This window comes from Sturnira hondurensis, unplaced genomic scaffold (genome assembly GCF_014824575.4).
Source record: "Sturnira hondurensis isolate 20B ecotype Veracruz unplaced genomic scaffold, ASM1482457v3 Scaffold0017436, whole genome shotgun sequence".
Taxonomy (NCBI): domain Eukaryota; kingdom Metazoa; phylum Chordata; class Mammalia; order Chiroptera; family Phyllostomidae; genus Sturnira; species Sturnira hondurensis.
Window position 1 is genome coordinate 2542420 of NW_028090067.1, and position 25419 is coordinate 2567838.

General features: G+C 41.6%; 1 protein-coding gene across 1 annotated transcript in view; it reads left to right on the forward strand.

The window, feature by feature from the left end:
* Positions 1–25419, forward strand: part of VAMP1 (vesicle associated membrane protein 1) — a 64718-nt gene that overhangs the window by 20156 nt on the left and 19143 nt on the right. The window lies entirely within an intron of this gene.

The window sequence follows — 25419 nt, forward strand, 5'->3', positions numbered from 1 at the left end:
CCTCTGCCCATCTGTCCTTCCCTCCCCACCCCACTGTCACCTTTATTTTCCCCTTCCTGCCTCTGGCTGTGTCAGTCACTGATGTCCTGGAGCCCCCAGGGCATCTCCCCTACAAGACTTGGGCACTGGGATTAAAGGTCAATGCCAGTGGGTCATCTCTTTCCTGTTTCTATTCTTTTATTTATTTAATTTTATTTTTTATGCTTACCCAAGGACATGCTTGTTGATTTTAGAGAGAGAGAGAGAGACGAAAGGAGGGGGAGAGAGAGGGAGAGAAACATCAATGTGAGAGAGAAACATTGATCGGTTGCCTCTCATATGTGCCCCAACCAGGGACCAAACCCACAACCCAGGCATGTGCCCTGATCAGGAATCGAACTGGCGACCTTTCTGTCCATGGGCCGATGCTCCAGCCAACTGAGCCACACTGACCAGGGCTCATTTCTTCCCTATTTCTATGGTGTTGAGAAGAGTGGAAATAACTGGACTTTCCCCTCTTTGAGTTCTGGAACACATGGGTCAGATGGCCTCCCCCTCCTCTTTCCCTGAGGATTGAGGTGTGAGGTGGCTTACCTCTTGGGGCTATTTTTCGTTCAGGGGTTTTGCAGTTGTTTCCACAGGGCTCATAAAATGTCACACCCCGTGATCTCACATGTCAGATCTGTTCTCTATCTCACTCTTCAGTTTCCTTTCTCTTCATTTTTTCCACCCTTCTGCCTTAACCTGACCCCCTCTAGTCTTCAGGTGGGTCCTCTCAAGTGGGAAGCCACACATGGGTGTGATTTGAATAGTTATTTAAGCAAAACCATCCTTTTCACTGTTGGTCAGGGTGCCCGAGTTCCCACCTCAGAGTGTTAACTTTGGGATTTGAGCATCTTGCTGTCACTGACAGTCTGCCCCATTCCCAGGTCGTGGTCATGTCTCCGCTGTTAATCTTAAACATCAAGGAGGCCATGGAGAGATGGGCTCCCCTGGGGATGGATGGGACCCTAGAGGAATGATGGGGAGTTAGGGACCTTTAAGGAGAAACTTGCTGAAGCGGGAATTGGAGGATTCAGAGACCTAAACCTTGACTAGACCCTGAGCTGCTCACCCACATGAGGCCTGTGTCCTCTGTCCCATGTCCCCTCTTCTACTCATCACTCGCCCATGGGGGAGAGGGTAGGAGCAGGGTAGGCCTGGCTCTCCCTCTGATCAAGAGGAGGAAAGCCAGGTTCCTGGGCATTACTATTCTCCCACCTTCTGTGCTGTTTGCATCAACTTATGGTGAGTGTTGGACTCAAGGCTGGCTTACTGGACAGTGCCGTCCTCTTGTGTATAGGCCCTGTGAGAGCAACCTGTTGACCTCTCCCTCAAAATCTTCCATCACCTCTTTCTCTTTGAGGCTCAGCTTCTCCCCATACTTGTCTGGCACAGATATGAGGTGTTTTCTCAACAGTTCCCTCCTTTTCTTGCATCTCCAGAGACAGGCCCACAGAAGCTTTTCTTTTGACAACTTCCATTACTTTTGACAGGCCCTGACCAACCCTGAGTCTGGAGCAGTGACTGTAGCCTGAAAGTCAGCTGGGGTCACCTGACTCCTTAATACCTGCATAAGATACTCCTCATTCTCCAATGAGGGCAGGGCCTGGGAAGTTTGGAGGAGATGGGGCTGTTGAATGGTGCAAATCCCAATGGGTCCAGTGTTATGGTAGCCTCTAGTTCTGCTTCTTCTATCAGCTGAAATCTTATTTTTCCTTCTCTGCTCCTGGCTGTTCCCTTACCTTTGCCCTGCCACAGGCCCCAAATTTTGGACACAGGCTTGGGTTTTCTGAATTTTCCTCCAAACCAACTGTAAATAGAAGGCTGTTAAGTATGACAAAATTTTTACTGAAACTTTATATATCATAAGAATACAACTTAACATTGCATTTTGCATATTCTTGTTCTTTAAAAAAATTTTTTATTGTTCAATTACAATTGTCCCCATTTTCTCCCCATTACTCTCCCCTGCCCCCTCCACCCCACATTGTCTTTGTCCATGGGTCCTTTATACATGTTCCTTGATTCTTCCCTTTCTTTCCCTCTCCCTCCTCTCCTCTGGCCACTGTCAGTTTTTTCTTTATTTCCATGTCTCTGGTTCTATTTTGCTAGCTTATTTTGTTGATTAGGCTCCACTTACAGGTGAGATCATATGGTGTTTTTCTTTCACTGCCTTGCTCATTTCACTTAGCATAATGCTCTCCAGTTCCATTCATGCTGTCATGAAGGATAGGAGCTCCTTCTGTTTTTCTGCTCTGTAATATTCCATTGTGTAAATGTACCACAGTTTTTTGATCCACTCATTTACTGATTGGCACTTAGGCTGTTTCTAGCACTTGGCTACTGTAAATAATGCTGCTATGAACATTGCAGGGCACAGGTTCTTTTGAATTGGTATTTAAGGATTCTTAGGGTGTAATCCCAGCAGTGGAATTGCCAGATCAAAAGGAAGTTCCATTTTTAGTTTTTTGAGGAAATTCCATACTGTTTTCCAGTGGCTGCACTAGTCTGCATTCTCATCAACAGTGTACTAGGGTTCCTTTTTCTCCGCAACCTCGCCAGTACTTGTTGTTTGTTGATTTATTTATGATGGCCATTCTGACCAGTGAGAAGTGGTATCTCATTGTGGTTTTAATGTGTATCTCTCTGATGGCTTAAGATGCTGAGCATCCTTTTGTATGTCCCTGGGCCCTTTGTATGTCATCCTTGGATGACATACAAAGGGTCTGTTCAGGTCCTTTGACCATTTTTTTAGTTGAATTGTTTGTCTTCTTGGAGTGGTGTTGTGTGAGTTCTTATTATATTTTGGAGATCAAACCCTTGTCTGAGGTATCATTGGCAAATGTATTTTCCCATATGGTCGGTCCCCTTTTCATTTTGCTGATGTTTTCTTTAGCCATGCAGAAGCTTTTTATTTTGATGAGATCCCATTTGTTTATTCTTTCTTTTACATGCCTTACTCTAGGGGACATATCAGTGAAAATATTGCTGTGTGGGGTATCTGAGATTTTCCTGCCTATGTTCTCCTTTAGGACTTTTATGGTGTCACAACTTATATTTAAATCTTTTATCCATCTGAGGTTTATTTTTGTGTATGGTGTGAGTTGGTGGTAGAGTTTCCTTTTTTTCCCTGTAGCTGTCCAGATCTCCTAACACCATTTGTTGAAGAGTCTATTTTTTACTCCATTTTATGCTCCTGCCCCCTCTGTTGAATATTAATTGACCATAGAGACATGGGTTTATTTCTGGGCTCTCTATTCTATTCCATTGATCTATGAGTCTGTTCTTAAGTCAGGACCAGACTGTTTTGATTATAGTAGCCTTGTGATACAGTTTGATGTCAGGTATTGTGATCCCTCCCATCTGTTCTTCTTTCTCAAAACTGCTGAGGCTATTTGGGGTCATTTATGGTTTCATATAAATTTTTGAAATGTTTGTTCTGTATCTGTGATATATGTCATTGATATTTTAATAAGGATTTTGTTGAATCTGTAAACTGATTTGGGTAATATGGACATTTTGATGATGTTAATTATTCCAATCCATGAACATGATGCATGCTTCCATTTAGTTGTCTTCCTTAATTTCTTTCTTCAGTATTGTGTAGTTTTCTAAGTACAGGTCTTTTAACTCCTTGATTAGGTTTCTTCCTAGGTACTTTATTTTTCTTGTTGCTATAGCAAATGGGTTTTTTCCCTAATTTCTGTTTTTCATATTTCATTGTTAGTGTACAAAAATGCCTTCTACTTCTGAATATTGACTTTGGACCCTGCCATTTTGCCAGATTCACTTATTAGGTCTGATAGTTTTTTTGTGGAGTCTATAGGGTTTTCTAGGTATACTATCATATCGTCTGCAAACAGTGGCAGCTTTACTTCTTCCTTTTCAATTTGGATGCCTTTTATTTATTTTTCTTGTCTGCTTGCTGTGGCTAGTACTTCCAATACTATGTTGAATAGAAGTGGTGAAAGCGGACACCCTTGTCTTGCTCCTGACCTTAGTGGGAAAGTGTTTAGTTTTTGCTGGTTGAGTATGATGTTGGCTGTAGGTTTCTTGTATATGTCTTTTATATGTTGAGGCATGCTCCCTCTACTCCCATTTTGCTGAGTGTTTTTATCATAAATGAGTGCTGTACTTTATCACAAAGTGTTGCTTGACACTTGTTCCTTGACAGTTCTAGCCTGTACTTTATGATCATGTGATTTTTGTCTTACCTTTTGTTTATGTGATGTATTATGTTTATTGATTTGTGAATAGTGTACCATCCTTGCATCTCTGGGATGAATCCCACTTGATCATGGTGTATGATCTTTTTAATGTATTTCTGGATGCAATTGCATATTCTTGTTCTTAATGGTCCTTCCCACCCCTGGGATTGATCAGTGGTCTGGCTACCCTACAAAAGCAGTGAAGGCATTGACCATCTTGCTGACGCCTCTCTCCCCTTCACCCCTATTTTTCTGTCACAGATTGACTTTCAGAAATATGGCAGGTATTATATCTCATCTCTCTTTAGCCCCTAACCCCAAAATTAATCTTGGTTCTTTATGAATCTATAACCAGGGTCAAAGTACTCCATGGAACTAAACTCTCTCCAAAATTTTTTCTTAGAAGGAAATTCTCTTATATTACCTAGATGTCAGAAATCACTGTTTGTGATTCTATCAACTAAACCCCTTGTTTTTCTAGCCATTTTGTCTCTCACTCCATTTCTTTTCTTTCTTTTTTAAAAAAAGATTTTATTCCTTTCTTTTTAGAGAGGGGGGATGGGAAGGAGGGAGAGAAGGAGAAAATCATCAATGTGAGAGAGAAACATCAATTGGTTGTCTCTTGCACACACCCTGCTGAGGGACCGAACCCATAACCCAGGCATGTGCCCTGACCTTGAATCGAATGGGCAAACTTTTGCTTTGTGGAATGATGCCTAACCAGCTGAGCCACACTGGTCAGGGCTCCCACTCCATTTCTTATTCTTCTGCTCCTACTTGGATGACACCCACCTACTCCTGGTCCCCCACTGCTTTAGATCTTCCTTCCCAGGGAGACTTTAGAGAGCAGCTGAGCAGGACAGTGGGTGGGTTGATTGACAAGGGACTGGGTATTCACATCCTCATTCTGTAATTTGCATTCCTGGGTCCCAGGGGGCTCACTAGCTGTGGGCATTTCTTCCCACCTCTGATTTTTTTAGTATTGCAGCCCCAGTCCTAGTGTTTCCTACCATATAAGGTACTCACTAAATATTAGATGGTCCAGCTTCAGCCTTGTTCCTTGACAGTTCTAGCCACAATTATAAAATCGAAATTTCAGGGAGTCCAAGGCCACATTGACCTTCTAAATTCTACTCCTCATTCATTTGACAAGTATTTTGTTGCATGTCCATTCTGTCCCAGATACAAATTAAGTAATAGGACACAAAGATGAAAAAATAAACATGTGTTCTGGCCCACATGCCTTGGTTGGTTTGATTGTTGTCCCTGCACCAAAAAGTCATGGGTTCAATTCCCAGTCAGGGCACGTACCTAAGTGTCTGGCTCAGTCCCTGATTGGGGCATGCATAGGAGGCAACTGATTAATGTTTCTCTCTCACCTTGGTGTTATCTTTTTTTCCCCCTCTCTCTCCCTCCCCCACCTCTCTCAAATTAATAAATGTATCCTCAGGTTAAGATTTAAAAAAAAAAAAGAAAAAGAAAACAAAAAAATAAACATGTGCTTTCTCCCCTCATGGAGTTGACCCACCAGTGAGAGTTAGACATTGAGCAAATAACCTCAAAGACGAATGTGAACTTATTAGTAATGGTCATTATTGCAGCACCATGAAGGGGAGTCAGGGTGCGATGCAGGTGTCTGTCCACTAGTAGGGGAATTTGGGGGGGCGGCAGTGCATCTACCAGGAAGCACAGTTTGGCTGAAATGTACGGGGTCTGACAGAATTTAGGTCCTTTGGCAATTTGTTACAGCAGCCATAGAAGACTAATACATATAGGTCCTCTGGCATTTGTTTGAGATTTACTATGTGGCCTACATAGTATGTGGCTGTAAATGTTTTATGTGTGCTTGAAAAAAACATGTAATACTGATTCAGTGGTCTCTCAATGTCTTTGATTTGGTATTGTTCTTGATTGACAAAATGATTTTGAACATGTATCCCCAAATACATACAACATTTTAAAATAAATTATATTTATAGATTATATATTCAAATATAAATTCTGTGTATGTATATATAGACATTAAAAAGGACAAGCTACAAGTACATAGTCACATAAAAATATAGAAAGGATGAGAAAAAGTTGGGGAAACAGTTTTTAAAAATAACATTATTTTTACTTATTTACAACATAAAAGATCATTTTGCTCTCACTAAAATAATATATAACAACATTTTGTACAATATAACAATATACTAGTAATAATAAATTTAGTAACAGCAATGAGCAATATAATTTAATGTTTTATTATTTTTAAAAAATCTTGCTTCAGTCTTTTATTTGTAGTGACTAGTAGATTTAGGTCTGAGTGCAAATATTTGGTTTTAATGGCTGACTTAGATGAAAAAGGTGCTCTGGGTCAAACCATTTCTGGGATGTTTTCTTTTCTTTTTTTCTTTAAGATTTTATTTATTTATCTTTAGAGGGAAAGGGAAGGAGAGAAGGAAAGAAATATCAATGTATGGTTGCCTCTTGTGAGTCCCCTGCCAGGAACTAGCCTGCAACCCAGGCATGTGCCCTGACTGGGAATCGAACTGGGATCCTCTGGTTCACGGGCCCACGCTCAATACATTGAGCTACACCAGCCAGGGCTGGGATGTTTTCTAATTTGGAATTGCAAGCCCATCTTCAACAAGGCTTGCATTTCTGGCTTCTAGATAGAACTAGTCATTGTGAGCCTCTGTCTTACTAACTCTAACCAGCATGGGATCCAAAACTAGCAGAGCTGGAAAGAAAGTTTCTGATCCTGTGGGTCTCTCCCCTCATTTTACAAATGTCGTAACCCCTGGTGAGGAGGTGAAATGACTTGCTCTTTGTGGCAGAGTTGGGAGAGAAGCCAGGTCTCCCAAATCCCAGCCCACTGCTGACTAGAGCACTTTCAGAGCCACACATATCAGGCACTCAGTGCGTGCCTCGAACCGAGTTTACACATGACAATACCTCCTGAGCTCAGCCTGCAGACTTGTCTTCCTGTAGGCTTGTCTTGCCTACAGGCTGCTCTTCCTGTGTCTTTTTGCTGCCTGTCTCACACAGACTGTTCCCTGAACTTTCACGCTATGAAACCATCTCAATGTTTATCTTTGCTTTTCTTTTTCTAAATTGAAATTTAATTATTCAACTAATATATTTATATCATCTCTTTATGAAAAATTCAACCAGTGAACTCCATCATTTCCGCCACCAGCTATATACACTAAGAATTCTTGCATGTGTGCCCCAGGAGCATTGTCCTGACCTGTCTAGGTCGTGGGTTTGATCACTGATCAGGGCACATGAAAGGATCAGCCAAGGAGTGCATAAATAAAGGGAGCAACAAATTGATGTTTCTTTCTCTCTTTCTCTCCCCATCTCTCTCTCTAAAAATCAATTTAACAAATTTAGAAAAAAATAAAGTCTATTTTTTCTATTTGCCTAGGACTTCAGTCTGGCAGGCAGAATTCTCCAAGGGCTCCAGCACACATGTGTTTTGGATTTTTGTTTTTCTTTGTTTCCTTTCATAAGTAATATCTGTCCTGAAACTGTTCTTTTGCACAAAGAACAGTTTGCGTGATATCGATGTAACCTGGTAGCCAAGGAGAATGGACTGGAATGTGCATGCATTCCACATTCATCATGAATAATGACGGTTTCACTGTGCTAGTCAGTGGGGGTGGTACATGCCATTGAGTGAGCATGTGTACTGTGTGGGTGTTGCTTTCAAAATGACTGAGCAAATAGAGCAATGAATCTGCATCGAATTTTGCCTTAAGCTTGAACATTCCTCCATGGAAACTATTTGGATGATTCAGTAGGCTTTCAGTGGTGATGCGATGAGTGAAGCACAAGTAAAAATGTGGCACAAACACTTCAAAGATGGTCGAGAATCTGTTGAAAGTTATCCACGTTCTGGAAGGCCTGCAACAAGCAGAACACCTTAGAATGTTGAACATGTAAGGGCTTCAATCAACAAAGATTGGTGACTGACAGTGTGAGAACTAGAAGCTTATCTGGGGATTCTAGAAACTACTGTGTCTGAGATTTTGACACATGATCTTGGCATGAAACATGTCATGGCAAAATTTCTTCCATAGCCTCTGTTAACCAGAGCAGAAGGAACATCGTGCTGCAGTTGCTAGTGACTTGATTCAAACCTCTTCCACTGAACCAGATTTCCTCAAGGAGGACATAACTGGAGATGAATCATGGGTCTGTGGCTGTGATCCCAAAATGAAGGCTGAGTAGTCCCAATGGAGGTCACCTGGTTCTCCATGCCCAAAGACGGCACGGCAAAGTCACAGCAAGATCAAGACCATGTTCACTGTGTTTTTTGATTGGGAAGGTGTTGTCCATCATGAGTATGCTCCTTCAGTCCAAACAATTAATAAGGAGCACTGCCTCGATGTTCTTCATCAGTTGAGAAATGCAATATAATGAAAACAGCCCCAGCTATGGGCAACTGGTGCTTGGCAGCTTCATCACAACGGCCCGCACACTCACACATCACGTCTTATGCTGAGTTTTTTTGTGAAACATCAAATCACGCAGATGACTCAGCCTCTCTACTGCCTAGATTTGGTGCTCTTTGACTTCTGACTTTTCCCAAAACTAAAATCACCTTTGAACAAGAAGAGATTTCAGACCCTTAATGAGATTCAGGAACATATGGTGGGGCAGCTGATAGCAACTGGGAGAACTAGGTGAGGTCCCAAGGTGCCTACTTTGAAGGGGACTAAAGCATCATTGTCCGTGTACAAAGTTTCTTGTATCTTGTATCTTGTTCAATAAATGTCTCTATTTTTCATATTATATGGCTAGATACTTTCTGGACAGACCTTGTATATCCTTCTAGAATTTGCTTTTTAAATCCAATAATATGTCTTGGACATCATTTTATGTCATGCAGCTAAAAGTAGTCATTTTGTTAAACACAGAATGAATTAACATAGTTTTTTAGCCAGTCCCCTATTCACAAATTTATGAATAATTAGGTTTTTTCTAACATTTCATTATTACACATGCTATCACATAAATATATTTCCCCGTGCATGTGGGAGTGTCACTTTAGAATATATACTGGGCATTGGAATTGCTGAGTCATAGGATATGCATATTTTTCACTTTGTTAGATGCTGGTGAGCTGCTCTCCAAAGTGGCTCTACCAGTTCACACATGTACCAGCAGTGGAAAGAGAGCACCTGTTTTCTCACATCTTGCCAACCTCTAACCATTTTTGACAATCTGTTGAGGGAAACTGCTTTCTCATTGTTGTTTCGGCTTCCATTTCTCTGGTGACCAGTGAGGTCGAGCATCTTTCCATGATCACCGGCTGTTTGTATTTGTTCCTTTGTGACAAATGTCTTTCTATCCTTGGGTCACCACCAGTGTTCTAAAATCCACTCTTACAAAAATCCTCTGTCTTGTGACCCAGCCTGCAGGGCCTGGGCCAAGCCTGTGGATCCCTACACGTGTTTGCCATCTGCTCTAGGGGCTGAGAAAACCCTCATTACGGCAGGAGAGGTATCCTGTCACCCTTTTACAGACCTCAGGAGACTTCATACCTGTGGGGGGTGTCCCTCACCTCATTTGTAAAATGGCATTTGGGACTTGAGAGACCCCTAAACCCCTCTGCTTCAGACCTGGATGCCTCCTTAAAACTACACCAACCTCCAGCCCTGATTGAAGGGATCTTTTGTACATGTTGACTTTTTAAATTGAGATAAAATCCAACATTTTAGCCATTTTATAATGTGTAATTTATTGGTTTTTAGTATTTTCACAATGTTGTGCAAATATCAGCCACCATCTAATTCTAGAACATTATGATCTGCCCTAAAAAACATCCTCATACCTAAGGACTTCTGGTCAAGATGGAGGTGTAGGTAAATACACTTCACCTCCATACACAATTACAGCAAAAATTGCAACTAGACTATAACACAGATATCACCCAGATTCATCAGGAAATCAATCAGTATGGAAGCCCAACAACCAAGAATTTAAAGAAGTCACATTCATTCAAACAGGTAGGAGGAGTGTAGACACAGAGAGGTGCAGAGAGGTGGCAGAATGGGTGGTCCTGCAATCTTGTGCAGTAGATAAAAATTGGGAGGGATACCTCAGGAGAGAGAGATCCCAGCCCCAGACCAGACCACACAGCGCAAGATTCTAGTGCCAGCAGGATAAGTCCCCATAACTTCTTGCTATGAAACCAGGTGGGGGGTGGAGTGGTAGAAGAAACTGTAGGTTTCTCAGGGGACTCTTCTTAAAGGTGCTGCAAAAGTCTCAGGACTTATTACCCAGACCCACCCCCTCTAGGATTCAGCACCAGGGCAACGGTTGGAAGGACACAAGTGGCATATGGGGAAAAGGGGAGAAAATGAAGTGACTGGCAACATGGCAAGTGCCAGGAGATACCTTCCTCCTGGGCAATCTCCAGAGGCCAGGCAGTGGTGGTGTCCTCTTTCTGAGTGTTCTTCCACAAAGAGCTAGTCACAAAGCAGAGAAATGGGTTGCCCTGCCCTGGTGATTATTTAAGCCTCTGCCCCACATGATTTGCAGGTGCCTTTCCTACATTAGACCATGCTACTAAGACAGGGAGTCAAAGCAGCACTACCTAACACACAGAAACAAACAGGGGACTGCCAAATTGAGGAGACAAAGAAATATGGCACAAATGAAAGAACAAAGCAAAACCCCAGAAAAAGAACTAAGTGAAATGGAGATAAGCAACCTATCAAATGCAGAGTTCAAAACTCTGGTTATCAGGATGCTCAAAGAACTCATTGGGTATTACAATGGCATAAAAAGGACCCAGGCAGGGCCCTGGCTGGCGTAGCTCAGTGGATTGAGCGCGGGCCTGCGAACCAGACAATCGCGGTTCGATTCCCAGTCAGGGCACATGCCTGGGTTGCAGGCCGGTTCCTTGCAGGCTAACTACCAGCATGGGAGGCACAAAAGGCAACCATACACTGATATTTCTCTCCCTCTCTCCTTCCCCTCTAAAAAATAAATAAATAAATAAATAATAATAATAATAAAAAAAAAAGGACCCAGGCAGAAATGAAGGTTGAGTTAAGTGAAATAAAGAAAAATCTACAGGGAACCAACAGTGGAGGGGGTGAAGCTGAACAATTTGGAACATAAGAAGAAAAAACTTTTCAATGAACAATTTGGAATATAAGAAGAAAAAAGTTTTCAATCAGAACAGAAAGAAGCAAAAAGAATTAAAAAAAAAACAAGGATAGTATAAGGAGCCTCTGAGACATCTTCAAATGTACTAACATCTGGATCATAGGGGTGCCAGAAGTAGGAGAGGAAGAGCAAACTTATTTGAAATTTTATTTGAAAAAATAGTGGGAGAAAACTTCCCTAATTTGGTGAAGGAAATATACATACAAGTTCAGGAAGCACAGAGAGTCCCAAACAAATTGGACCCAAAGAGGACCACAACAAAAAACATCATCATTAATATGCCAAAGGTGAAAGATAAAGAGAGATCTTAAAAGCAGCGAGAGAAAAAGAGTTACTTATAAAGGGGTTCCCATAAGACTGTCAGCTGATTTCTCAAAAGATGCTTTGGAGGCTAGAAAGAACTGGCAAGAAGTATTCAAAATGATGAAAAGCAAGGATTTACAATCTAGATTACTCTATTAGCAAAGATATAATTTAGAATGGAAGGGGAGATAAAGTGCTTCTCAGCAAGGTAAAGCTAAAGGAGTTCATCATCACCATGCCATTACCATATGAAATGTTAAAGGGAATTATATAAGGAAAAGATCAAAACTATGAACATTAAAATGGCAACAAATTCACAACTATCAACAACTGAATATGAAAAACAAACTAAGCAAACAAGCAGAACAGAAACAGAATCAGATACGGAGATCGTTTGAAGGGTTATCAGGTGGGAGGGAGAAAGGGGAGAAATGGGGGGAAAGGTGCAGGGATTAACAAGTACAAATTGGCCCTGGCTGGTGTAGCTCAGTGGATTGAGCACAGGCCTGTGAAGCAAAGGGTTGCCGGTTCAATTCCCAGTCAGGGCACATGCCTGGGTTGCAGGCCAAGTTCCCAGTAGGGGATACATAAGAGGCAGCCACACACTGATGTTTCTCTCCCACTTTCTCCTTCCCTTCCCCTCTCTCTAAAAATAAATAAAGTATTTTTTTTAAATTTAAAATACTTTAAAATACTTTAAAATTTTTTAAAAGTATTTTCTTAAAAAAGAACTACAGATTGGTAGGTACTAAATAGACAAGGGGATAAAAATAGTATGGGAAATGGAGAAGCCAAAGAACTTTCATGTATAACCCTTGGACATGAACTAAAGGAGGAGATTGCTAGAGGAAATGGGGATACCAGGCAGAGGCGGGGAGTTGGGACAACTGTAATAGCATAATCAATAACATCTACTTTATTTTATTTTATTTATTTATTTTTAGAGAAGGGAAGGGAGGGAGAAAGAGAGGGAGAGAAACATCAATGTGCGGCCGCCTCTCACACACTCCCCACGGGAGACCTGGCCCACAACCCAGGCACGTACCCTAGACTGGGAATCAAACCAATGATCCTTTGGCTCACAGATAAGCACTCGATCTACTGATCCACACCAGCCAGGGCAATAAAATCTATTTTTTAAAAAAGAGACCTCATAACTAAAAGTTAGCAGTCAATCACTTCCCCACTCTCCATTCCCCCTTGCCCAACCCCACTAATGTATTTTCTGTCTCTATGGACTTGCCTCTTCTGGACATTTCCTATAAATGGAGTCACATAGTATGTGGTCATTTTTGTCTGGCTTCTTTCACTTTAGTGTAATATTTTCAAAGTTTATCCATGTTGCAACACATATTATCAGCATTTCTGTTCTTTTAATGGCTGAATAATATTCTGTTGTATGGGTATACATTTTGTTATCCCTTTATCAATTGATGGATGTTTGGGTTGTTTCCACTTTTTGGCTATTATGAATAATCCTATTAACATTCATAAGTTTTATGTGAACATATATTTTAAATTTTCTTGGGTACACTCATACTAACCAGTGGAATTGCTGGCTTGATGTTTAACTTCTTGAGGAACTGAAAACTGTTTTCTACAACTGAACAATTTTGCTGCCCGTGGTACATGGAGGTTCCGGTTTCTTTGTGTGCTTACCACTATTTGTTAATTTCTATTAAAAGATTACAGCCACGTGAGTTGATATAAAGTGGTGTTTCACTGTGGGTTTTTAAAAAAAATATTTTATTTATTTATTTTTAGAGGGAGGGGATGGGAAGGAGAAAGAGTGGGAGAGAAACATCATCGTGTGGCTCCCTCTCATGTGTCCCCTACTGGGGACCTGGCCTGCAACCCAGGCATGTGCCCTGACTGGGAATCCAACAGCGACCCTTTGCTTCAACAGGCCTGTGCTCAATCCACTGAGCTACCCCAGCCAGGGCTCACTGTGGTTTTGATTTGCACTTTCCTAGACTAATGATGCTGCACATTTATCTTTTCATGTGCACAGTGGCCATTTGTATATCTTCTTTGAGAGAGGTCTGTTCAAATCCTTTGCCCATATTTAAATTGCATTATTTATCTTTTTTGTTGATTTCTAAGAGTTCTTTATATACTCTGGATACTAGAGCCTTAGCAGATACATGATTTGCAAACATTTCCCCATTCTATGGGTTATTTTTTAAAAATTTTAAAAACATATTTTATTGATTATGCCATTACAGTTGTCCCATTCCCCCCTTCACTCCCCTCCACCCTGCACACCCCTCCCCCACCATTCACCCCCTTTTCATTCGTGTCTATATGTCACAAGTTCTTTAGATTCTGTATTTCCTATAGTATTCCTGCCCTCCGCCCCTGTCTATTTTCTACCTACCGTCTATGCTACTTATTCTCTGTACCTTCTCCCCCTTCTCCTCCTTCTCCTCCTCCCATGCCCCTGTTGCTAACCCTCCATGTGATCTCCATTTCTATGTTTCCACTCCTAATCTAGCTGTCCTCTTAGTTTGCTTTTGTTTTAGGTGTGGTTGTTAATAACTGTGAGATTACTGTCCTTTCACTGTTCATATTTTTTATCTTGTTTTTCTTAGATAAGTCCCTTTAACATTTTATATAATAAGGGCTTGGTGATGATGAACTCCTTGAATTTGATCTTATCTGAGAAGCACTTTATCTGCCCTTCCATTCTAAATGAAAGCTTTGCTGGATAGAGCAATCTTGGATGTAGGTCTTTGGATTTCATGACTTGGAATACTTCTTTCCAGCCTCTTCTTGCCTGTAAGGTCTCTTTTGAGAAACCAGCTGACAGTCTGATGGGAGCTCCTTTGTAGGTGACTGTCCCCTTATCTCTTGCTGCTTCTAGAATTCTCTCCTTTTTTTAAAAAATATTTTATTTATTTATTTATTTATCTTTTTAGAGGGGAAGGAGAGAGGGAGAGAAACATCAATGTATGGTTGCCTTTTGTGTATCCCCTGCTGGGAGTTGGCCTGCAGGGAACTGGACTACAACCCAGGCATGTGCCCTGACTGGGAATCGAACCGCGATTCTCTGGTCCGCAGGCCCGCGCTCAATCCACTGAGCTACACCAGCCAGGGCTCTCTCCTTCATTTTAATCTTGGCTAATGTAATTATGATGTGCCTTGGTGTGTTCCTCCTTGGGTCCAACTTCTTTGGGACTCTCTGAGCTTCCTGGATTTCCTGGAAGTCTATTTCCTTTGCCAGACTGGGGAAGTTCTCCTTTATTATTTATTCAAATAAGTATTCCACTTGTGGCTGTTGCTCTTCCCCTTCTGGTACCTCTATAATTGGGATGTTGGAACATTTAAAGATGTCCTGGAGGTTCCTAAGCCTCTCCTCATTTTTTTGAATTCTTGTTTCTTCCTCCTTTTCTGTTTGGTCATTTCTTCCTTCCTTCTGGTCCACTCCCTTGATTTGAGTCCCAGTTTCCTTTCCATCACTATTGGTTTCCTGTGCATTTCCCTTCATTTCAATTAGTTTAGCCTTCATATGTTCCTCTAATTTGTGGCTAAAATCAACCAATTCTGTGAGCATCCTGATCACCAATATTTTGAAATATGCATCTGAAAGGCTGGCTATTTCTTGGTCACTTAGAATTATAGGCTCTGGGGCTTTGAGCTGTTTTTGAGTAATATTGTTTTGTCTGTTCACACCTGTTATGTATGGGGGGCGGAGCCTTAGGTGTTTGTCAGGGCCGGGAGACCCAGTTGCTGGGTTGTGACACTGTATGTGGGGGCGGGGTCAGAGGGGGAAAAAATGGTGCTTTGCTCTGCTCCATTCTCTCTCAGATTTCTGTGTCCTCTGCTGCTTCCCACAAGCAAATTGGGCCCTTCTGGTGCTGGCTCCCAGGTGTGTGGGCCCATGTACTCTCCAGGACCCTGTTGGTCTCTCCAACAAACTGTCTGTGAGCCTGGGAGCCTCTCCCGGCCCCTCGACCCCTAGAGAGTCTTTCCAGTTGGTGCTTTCAGGCTCTAATTCCCGTCACTGAGGCCCTAGCCTGTGTGGTCTGTCTCACTGTTCGCTCCTTCTCTTGGTTTATCTGCGTGCAAATGTATGATCGCAGTCAGCCAGCCACCCTACACCCTCACTGGGTCTGACAGTTGCCACCCCATGTCTGGGATCCACCAACCGCCTCTGCTCCTGGGTCGGTCAGACCGAAAGGTCTTTCCAGCCCGACCCCACTCCGCCACTCACTCCGCCACTGACTCTGCCCCTCTTACCGGGCTGGCTGAGAGGTTTGTTGTTGTTGGACTTCCATACAGTTCAATTTTCACTGTTTTGGCTGTGTTTTTGTTTCTAAAACTTCGCTGTCTTTAAATTTAGTTGTGGGAGGGGGCACAGTGTTTCCACCTATACGTCCATCTTGGCCAGAAGTCCTCTATGGGTTATTTTTTAAATTTTCTTGATAGTGTCCTTTAATACAGGAAAGTTTAAAATAAAAAAAACCTTCACCTGAGAATATATCCATTGATTCCAGAGAAAGAAAGGAAGAGAGAAAGGAAGGGAGAGAGAGAGGGAGGGATGGAGAAAGGGAGAGGTGTGGGGGAGAGAGAGAGAGATACATTGATGTGAGAGAAATATTGATCAATTGCCTCCCATATGCATCCTGACCAGGGACTGAACCTGTAACCTAGGCATGTGCCCTGACTGGGAATCAAACCTGCAACCTTTTGGTTTATAGGACAGTGCTCCAATCAACTGTGACACACCAGTCAGGTCAAATTCTTCCTTCCTTCTCCCTCCCTCCCTCCCTCCCTCCCTCCCTCCCTCCCTCCCTTCCCTTTTCTCTCTTTCCTTTCTTTCATCTTTCCTTTTTTCTTTTAAAGAAACCTTTTGCTTATTCTTTTTTTTTAAATTTTTGTTTTATTTATCTTTAGAAGGGAAGGGAAGGAGAGAAGGAGAGAAATATCAATGTATGGTTGCTTTTGGTGCATCCTCTGCTGGGAACTGGACCCTGCTGGCAACTGGCCTGCAACCCAGGCATGTGCCCTGATGGGGAATCGAACCGCGATCTTCTGGTTCGCAGGCCGGTGCTCAATCCACTGAGCTACACCAGCCAGGGCCCTTTTTTCTTTCTTTCCTTTTCTGCTTGTGATTTTGTTGTCATATTTAAGAAATTGTTGCCTAATCCAAGGTATCACAGATTTACACCTGTTTCTTTCTAGTAGTTTTGTAGTTTTACCTCTTAGATTTATTTCTTTGATCTATTTTAAGTTAACTTTTGTATATGGTTTGAGGTAGGGGTCCAATATTGTTAGGCCAGTACCACACTATTTTGAGTACTGTAGCTTTGTAGTAAGCTTTAAAATCAGGAAGTATGAGTAGTCCAACTTTCTTATTTGTCAAGATAATTTTGGCTATGCTGTGTCCCTGGCATTTCCATATCAATTTTAGGATTAGCATGTCTGTTTCTGTGAAATATGGCAGTTGGAATTTTGATAGGGATTGCATTGGATATGCAGATGCATTGGATATGTAGAGCTCTGGATGGGCGTTGTGGAGGCCCTGGGGCTGAGGAGACCCCGTCAGGTTCATGCCAAAGTAATGGGACAGGCTGGCTGGGGACAGCTACAAGAAGCAGGCGATTGCCATGCGTCTTGGCAATCGGTTTGATATTTGAAGGCACAGGGAAAAAAAGGTCTATGCATAGTTACTGACATTTTAAATATTAGTTGATTGAAATAATCAATGTAAAAATCTAGTTTCCTTTATGTTTTTAAGTTCAAATTATAAATTGTTATTCTATTTAGAATCCAATAAAGTTTTAAAAATATTAGTTATTGTTTCTCTTTCATTTCAACCTATAGATTTTGTTTGACTACTTATAATATGGTAAAACAAAGAAAATGATCTTCAAGTTTTGGGGGGGGCATTTTTTATTGTGGTAAGGCACGCATAAACTTTGTCTATTCCCTTAACCATTCAGTTCAGTGGTAACAAATAGTCACATTTTTGCGCAACCATCACCACCACCCATATCCACAACTCTTTTCACCTTGGAAAACTGGAACCCCACGCCCATGAAACAGGATTCCCCCGTTTTCTGTTCTCCCCAGCTTCTTGTACCTGCCATTCTGCTGCCTGTCTTTGTGATTGGACTGCTCTGAGGGCTGCGTGTAAGTAGGGTCACCCAGTATGTGTCTTGTGATCGATGACTTCGCTGAGTGTTCTCAAGGGTCATCCATGCGGTAGCATATTGTAGAGTTTCTTCCTCTGCAAGGGTGAATAACATTCTGTTATGGGTGCATACCACATTTTGCTTATCTGTTCTCTGTCAGAGGACGCTTGGGTTGCTTCCATATTTTAGCTATTGTGAATAAAGCTGCTGTGATCATTGGTGTAAAAATATCTCTTTGAGACCCCACTTTAGTTATTTTGGGTGGATATCCGGAAGTGGGATTGCTGGATCATGTGGTAGTTCTATTTTTAATTTTTTGAGGAGCTGCCATACTGGTTTCCTTAGTGGTGGCAGCATTTTACATTCTCATCAACAGTGCACAAGGTTCTAATTTCTCTGCATTCTCACCAATACTTTGGTTTTCTGTTTTTTTTTCTTTTTATAGTAATTGAAGATTTCTTATTTGATCCACTGGTTGTTTAAAAGTATGTTGTTTAATTTCACAATTGCATGAATTGTCCAGTTTTTTTTGTTATTGATTTATAACAAAAATGATTTATAGCTTCATCCTGTTGTAGTCAGAGAAGATACTTGTGTATGAAATCTATCTTTTAAAATTTACTGAGACTTCATTTGTGACCTAACATATGGTCTATCCTAAAGAATGTTTTCATGTGCACTTGAGAAGAATGTATCTTCTGGGTTTTTTCAAAGATTTTATTTATTTATCTTTTAGAGGGGAAGGGAAGGACAGAGGGAGAGAAACATCAATGTATGGTTGCCTCTCATGTGTCCCCTGCTGGGAACTGGTCTGCAACCCAGGCATGTGCCTGACTGGGAATTGAACCACGATCCTCTGGTTCGCAGGCCCATGCTCAATCCACTGAGCTACACCAGCCAGGGCTATATTCTGGTTTTGTTGGGTAGAGTGTTCTGTGTATATCTATTATTTGGCTTATTGTGTTAAGTCCTCTATTTCCTTACTTTTGTCTGGTTGTTCTACCCATTATTTTCAGTGGAATATTGAAGTCACCAACTACTATTGTAGAACTGCATATTTCTCCCTTCAATTTCATCAGTTTTTGCTTCATATATTTTGATGGTCTGTCAGTAGGTGTAAATGTTTATAATTGTTAAGTCTTCTTGCTATATTGAAACTTTTATTTATCTATAATGTCCATTGACTCTTGTAACCTTTTTTTGATTTAAAGTCTATTTTGTCTCATATTAGTACAGCAACTCTTGCTCTCTTTTCATTAATCTTTTGCATGGAATATACTTTACATTTAACATCTTAAAGTTATAATATTCTGGTTTGAATTTATACCAGCTTAACTTAAATAATATACAAAAATTCTGCTTCTTTACAGCTCCATCTTCTTCCCCTTTCAGTTGTCGATATCACTGAATTACATTTTATACATTGTGAGCCCTGAAACATAAATTAATAATTATTTTAAATGCATTAATTCCTTCAAATATGTAGACAACAAGATTTGGAGTTAGAAATTTAAAAAAATATTTTATTTATTTTTAGAGAGAAGGGAAGGGAGGGAGAAAGAGAGGGAGAGAAGCATCAATGTGTGGTTGCCTGTCATGTGGCCCCCAAATGGAGACCTGGCCCACAACCCAGGCATGTGCCCTGACTGGGAACTGAACCAATGAACTTTCAGTTTGCAGTCCAGTGTTCAGTGCACTGAGTCACACCAGCCAGGGCACACATTGTGTTCTCGACTTTCTCCACATCTTCCTTTTGCCATGGAGATGCACACAGGACTTGCTTTTGCTTCAATTCTGGCTTTCAACCTTTCAAATCTCATACACATTTCTCTGTGGTCAGCCCTAACCTGGAACCATAAAGGGAGGGAATTCCAAGATGTAGTTTCATCTCAGCTAAGCTAGCAAAGTAAAAAGCCACCATGATAATTCCAAACCTTCCTGGAGTTAAAAGGATACTTGTCCACTATGGAAACAGTTTTACTATCTCAAGTGGACAATGTATGACCATGACCAGTGATTGTCATTTCAGGAAGGCTGAAATTCTCTATTTGCCAGAGATTTGATACTAAGATGCCAGGCCTGGGGTCCACATATGAGTCTTCTTGATTGAGTAAGTTCCTATAAATGTTCTGGACTCTATAAATTTGATGTTTTTGGTTTTGTCTAAGTCCATACCCTTCTGATGGGTGTAGACTTGCACCCTGACTTCTGGATCTAAGTTGCACCCCCACTAGAGTACAAGGCAGTCTGGGATCCCCAGCCAAGATGTAGCTACTCTTAGTGACTCGGTCTAAGTGAATACCGAATCCTTTCCTTATTCTTATCTGAGTGGATCGCAACTCTAGAGATATTCCTATGACATCCTCTGCGTACCTCTGCAGGGCTCTGCTCACAATCCTGAAATCATGCTAGTGACTCCGAACAATGGGTGAGGACACTGCAGGGCCCCAGAGTAACTCCCGCAGTGGAGACCAGTTGTGTATGTGCTACATGTGTGTGCTGGGGCCAGAATCTTCGCAATTTAAATTACATTCAGGGCAGACTCTAAGGAGGAATGTGGGGTTCAGGTACCCTCCAGCAAGAGGACTGGATCTAGCAAAAACCATATACAAACTTTGGACTAAAAAGAGCATTGAGGCCCCTTACAGGGCACTGGGTATGGGGTAGAAGGGCTTTGGGGCCAGGCAATACCAGGTTCTTCAAGTTTTGGCTCAGTGTGGGGTGGCGGGGAGGAGCTTCTCGGCTCTCCAGTCACGTGCTTAATTCCAGTGGAGGCAGGATGCTCAGTGCACTGTCTGGGCTTTGGGTGCCCTCTGGTGGCAGAATAGTGATTCCGGTTTTCAGAAGATCTGCACTCTCTGGAACCCAATTTTCAGTCTCCAAGGCCATTACAACTTTTGAAACATAAAAGGGTGAGATTCCAGACGTCCAACATCCCCTCAAAGCTTTCCCGTATCTGCAGAACAGGTTAGATTTCAGTCAGTCCAGGGACTGGCCTCTGATATGGGCAGAGGGACTCAGTCCTAAGGACTCCAGTCTGGCCTTTGAGCAGTCTGTCTTTCGGATAATCCAAAAGAATGCACCACAGCCTTATCTGATCTTAGCTCCTGTACTTTCCAGGTTATTTTAGCCCAGACTCTAGACCAGTGGTTCTTACTTAGCTTTTGGGGGTCAAGTGGCTGTTCTGAGGATCCGAAGAAAACTGGTTTTCCTTTAGAAAAGATACATGTACACAATGCTGTGAATAGGAGTTCAGGAAAATAGCAGAACTCTTTGGGGACCCAGGGACCCATGTAGTTTGTAAAAACCTCCCACTCTAGGTCTCTACTTCTATTAGTGTCTCAGAAACTTGTCCTTTGGAAGATATGCTGCCATTCTAAAGGGATTGACAATGTCCACTTAGGGACAAGATTTCCAAGGCGGGCAGAAGCACCCAGGGTACAATTTCTCTTCATGAGAGAAGTAACTTTAGCCTCTTTGAGGGTAAAAAGCTTTCTTTCATTGAAAACAGTCATTCCTTTGGGGAAAATACCTAAGAAAGACAAATAACAGAAATAGGTAATCCACACAATGAGGCCAAAGGCGAGCCATTCTCCGGAAGGCTTCCCTAAAGCAATTCTTCTTAAACTCTATTTCAGGTGGTCTGAAATGTCTCTGAGAAGTTTCCAGAGGCAAGGCAAAATATCAGTATAAGAGATTCAAAAAACTCCTACTGGCCTGCTTCCAGAAGAAAACAAACAAATTGATTTGTTTAAAGGTATCTTGTGGTTGGGTGCATATTGTTTGTTCACCAAATATTGACTTAACGTATGTTGGAAAATAGAATTTTAAAGTTGTTAGGAACTTCAGGAATCTCGTCATCTGATTTCTTTATTCTCAGGCAAGCAACATGAGGACCAGAGAGTTAAAATGTCACTCACTCACTCACTCACTCATTCATTCATTCATCCATTCATTCATTCAAGCTTCTCAATTACTTCTTATGTGTCAGGCACTGGGCTCTGTTTGAGGAATAAAAAAAGAAAAACACTGAAAATAATCTAATGTGGTAGAGAGGTATGTAAGCAAACAACCATAATTCAATAAAGATAATTGCTTTAATGGAGGCTATTCAAAAAATAGGGGGAGCTTAGCGGGAAGGCCAAATACATCTGCTAGAGCAAGGTGTCTTAGCAGAGGAGGTAGCATCTGAGCTGTGACATGATGGATGAGAAGGAGTTTGCTGGGAGGGCTAGCTGTTTTTGTTCCAGGTTTTGGAAGTGGTATGCAGGCTGGTCAATGCAGTATGGTGCTAAGCCAATGGAAGAGTAAGGCCAGAAATTTAGCTGCCCCTCACTGGGAGGAAAAGGCATCTTTACCTAATTTGCATGAAGGCACACTATAGGCTACCAGTCCTGAATGTGGGCAAATGCATAAAAATGTACAAGAGCAAGATGTGTTCTGAAAACTATTAGGTCTGACCACCATTAGCTCAGAATTGCTAGTGTAAAAGCACAGAATGAGAGGTGACACACATGGACAGGTGAGGCCAGGTCATGAAGAGCTTAGTCTGTGACCATAATGCCAGTAGTGGTAACGTTGGGGATGGAACCCTGGTGTCTTTCTTCCATACCGTTACTCTTTCTGCATCACCAAATTGCCTCTAACTGGGTTCTGAGCTCTGTGCTGGGTGCTGATGAGGATACAGTGAGGAATGCACACAGTCCTTGCCCTGGGGTTTACAATCAGGGAAGAGTGTGCCACCTATGGACAAAGAGTAATAATAGTACAATAAAATGTGACAAATAGCAAATAAAGAAGGAGCACAGGGCAAGAACTCAGCATGCAAAATGGTATAGCCGCTTTGGAAGACAGTTTTGGAAATTGCAGATGTGATTTGCGTCAGGCCCCATGTCCTAGGCCAGGATTCAAGGTCAGGGCTGTCTGACTTCAAAGCCTTAAAAATGTCCACACTTTTTAATTCAACAATTCCACTAGGAATCTATCCTAGAGAACGAAAATGAAGGTATGTGCAAAGCTTAAGCTATAAAGATCTGTAAAAAAATTTTTATAACCAATTTTTTTAAAGAAAAGGAAACAATCTAAAAGTCCAACAAAAGAGATCGGATAGGTGTATTGTATTAAAAATGATGGGATATAAAATACATATTAAAATAATGTTTTAAAAGTATACTTATTAATAGGGGGAAGATATATTATTGGATGAGATGAGCAGATTAAACCACATACTGCACAGTGCTATTTTTTTATCCTCACCAAAGGGTATGTTTATTGATTTTTTAAACAAATACTTTTAAAAGTATATATATATATATATATATGTGTGTGTGTGTGTGTGTGTGTATGTATGTATGTATTTATTAGAGAGAGAATGAGAGAGAGAGAAACAATGATGTGAGAGAAAAACATTGATTGGACAAACCTCCACCGGAAACGGAACTTGTAACCTTTCACTTTGCAAGAACTGCCCAACCAACTGAACAACACTGATCGCGGCTATTTATTGATACTCTAGAGAGAGAAGGAGACAAACGTTATCAGTCATCTCCCATATGTGCCCAGGAAGCACGAAGCTATGTTTGCTGAGATAGCTCCTGCTTGTATAACCCGATAAGGTCCAGTGGCAGCCTGAGCGGATGTTGCTCTGGGAGACATTCTGCTCATATGATCTGACAGTGAATTGCACCAACTGTTGATGACTAAACAGAGCCCTAGTAATGTGCCAGTATCTTTTAACATGTAACTTTCAGGCTAAATCTGTTACATGGGATATCATTTGGGAAGCAATTTCTGAGAACTGATTTCTCCTGGGACTTCAAACCATGTGGAGTCCAACTCCCCAAGGCTGATGACTGTGTAACTGCCTTGTTGATCAAATGCTTAGAGAAGTCCCTGGTCATAATTGACAAAATATAATGGCAGCATGCCCAACACACCACAGTGTGCTGTGCACAAATACACATCACCCTTGTTTTTGTGGATGGAAAGCTATTAACAAAATGTGGAAAAACAATGGGTCCCTGATGGGAGTAAAGCAGTGGGCATCACATGGTGGATGCCAGTTCCCTGTAGAGCGGTCCCAGCCCAAGACAAGGAAGGCTATGCAAGGCCTGTGGCCTACTCAGACTAACTTATACGTAGGTGTGACTACCACTCATCTGACCCCACTATGAGGGACCCAAGATCTTTGGGTACAAAACATGTGCCCTAACTGCACTTGGGCCATGAGTACCCAATGGCAGTGTCACACATGGTGGGTTGGACAACTGGCCCACTAGACAGAAAAGGTGCTTAGGGGAGATAGGTGCCAGTCTAGGTATCCTGGGACAAGAGCAGTTTACCTTTAAGGAAAAACAGCATTCAGAGGAAAAGATTTATTACTGGACTACGCAGATTAGAGGGAGTTCTCTTCAGGAGGAGGGCAAATGGTGGGAGTTAAGCTGGAAAGATAATGGGTCAGGCTGAGTCAACAAGTAATTCCGAACAATTCGAGGACCCAGTGCTGGGAAGGGGCTCGCCCTCTAGCCCAACAGAGTTGCTCAACCACGTCAATACAGATGGGGGTTAAGGCAGCCCTCAGTCCTAACTGTTAAGGCTCAAGAGGCACGCCTACGGGGGTGCTACGGGCTTGTAAACTTACGGAAGTTCTCTGGAGTGCTTGTCTCACTCTGAGTAGGTCTAAGCAAAACATACCCTGTGGTCTAGTTAGTAGGGATAGAGACTATTCTAAATACCACTGGTGGAGTGGGAACCCTCTTAGACAAGCCTGGGAGATGAGGTGGAATGATTGGTTTCGTCCCCAATTAACTTGGAACCCGGAAATAATGAGTCATGGCCAGTTTTAACGACGCCTGTTCTTAGTGATACCTGGTAAATGGGCAAAGGTAGACTGTTATCAGAAGACAAAGCAGATACCTGTAACTCTTACTGAATTGTACCATGATCATATTGCAATAAAGTGTAATATTGGTGTTGTTAGTAAGATTTGACTACCTTATGTAAATAAGTCTCATGATAATATACATAGTGATGATTAAATGTGTTAGGAATTGCATTAAAACCTCCTCAAGCTGTAATACCTATGGAAAATTACTGACCTGAGCAAGAACTGGATCTACCTCAACATCAGCTAATTTCTGTACTAAATATTTTTGCACAGGCTTACTATAAGGTACAAACAGCAGTAGATCAAGGTGGGAAAAGAATAATCAAATTAGTACAAGAATATAAAAATATATGTAATGACTACCAGTTATGCTTCTTATTCATTGTACCTTCCCCCCTCCATTCTTCCCTTCCCCCTCCCCACTGAAAACCCTCCATGTGATGTCCATTTCTCTGGTTCTGTTCCTATTCTGGTTGTTTGCTGAGTTTTTGTTTTCGTTTTTTTAGGTTCAGTTGTTGATAGTTGTGAGTTTGTTGTCATTTTACTGTTTATAGTTTTTGTTCTTCTATTTCTTAGATAAGTCCATTTAACATTTCATATAATATGGGTTTGGTAATGATGAACTCCTTTAACTTTACCTTATCTTGTAAGCACTTTATCTGCCCTTCTATTCTAAATGGTAGCTTTGCTGGAT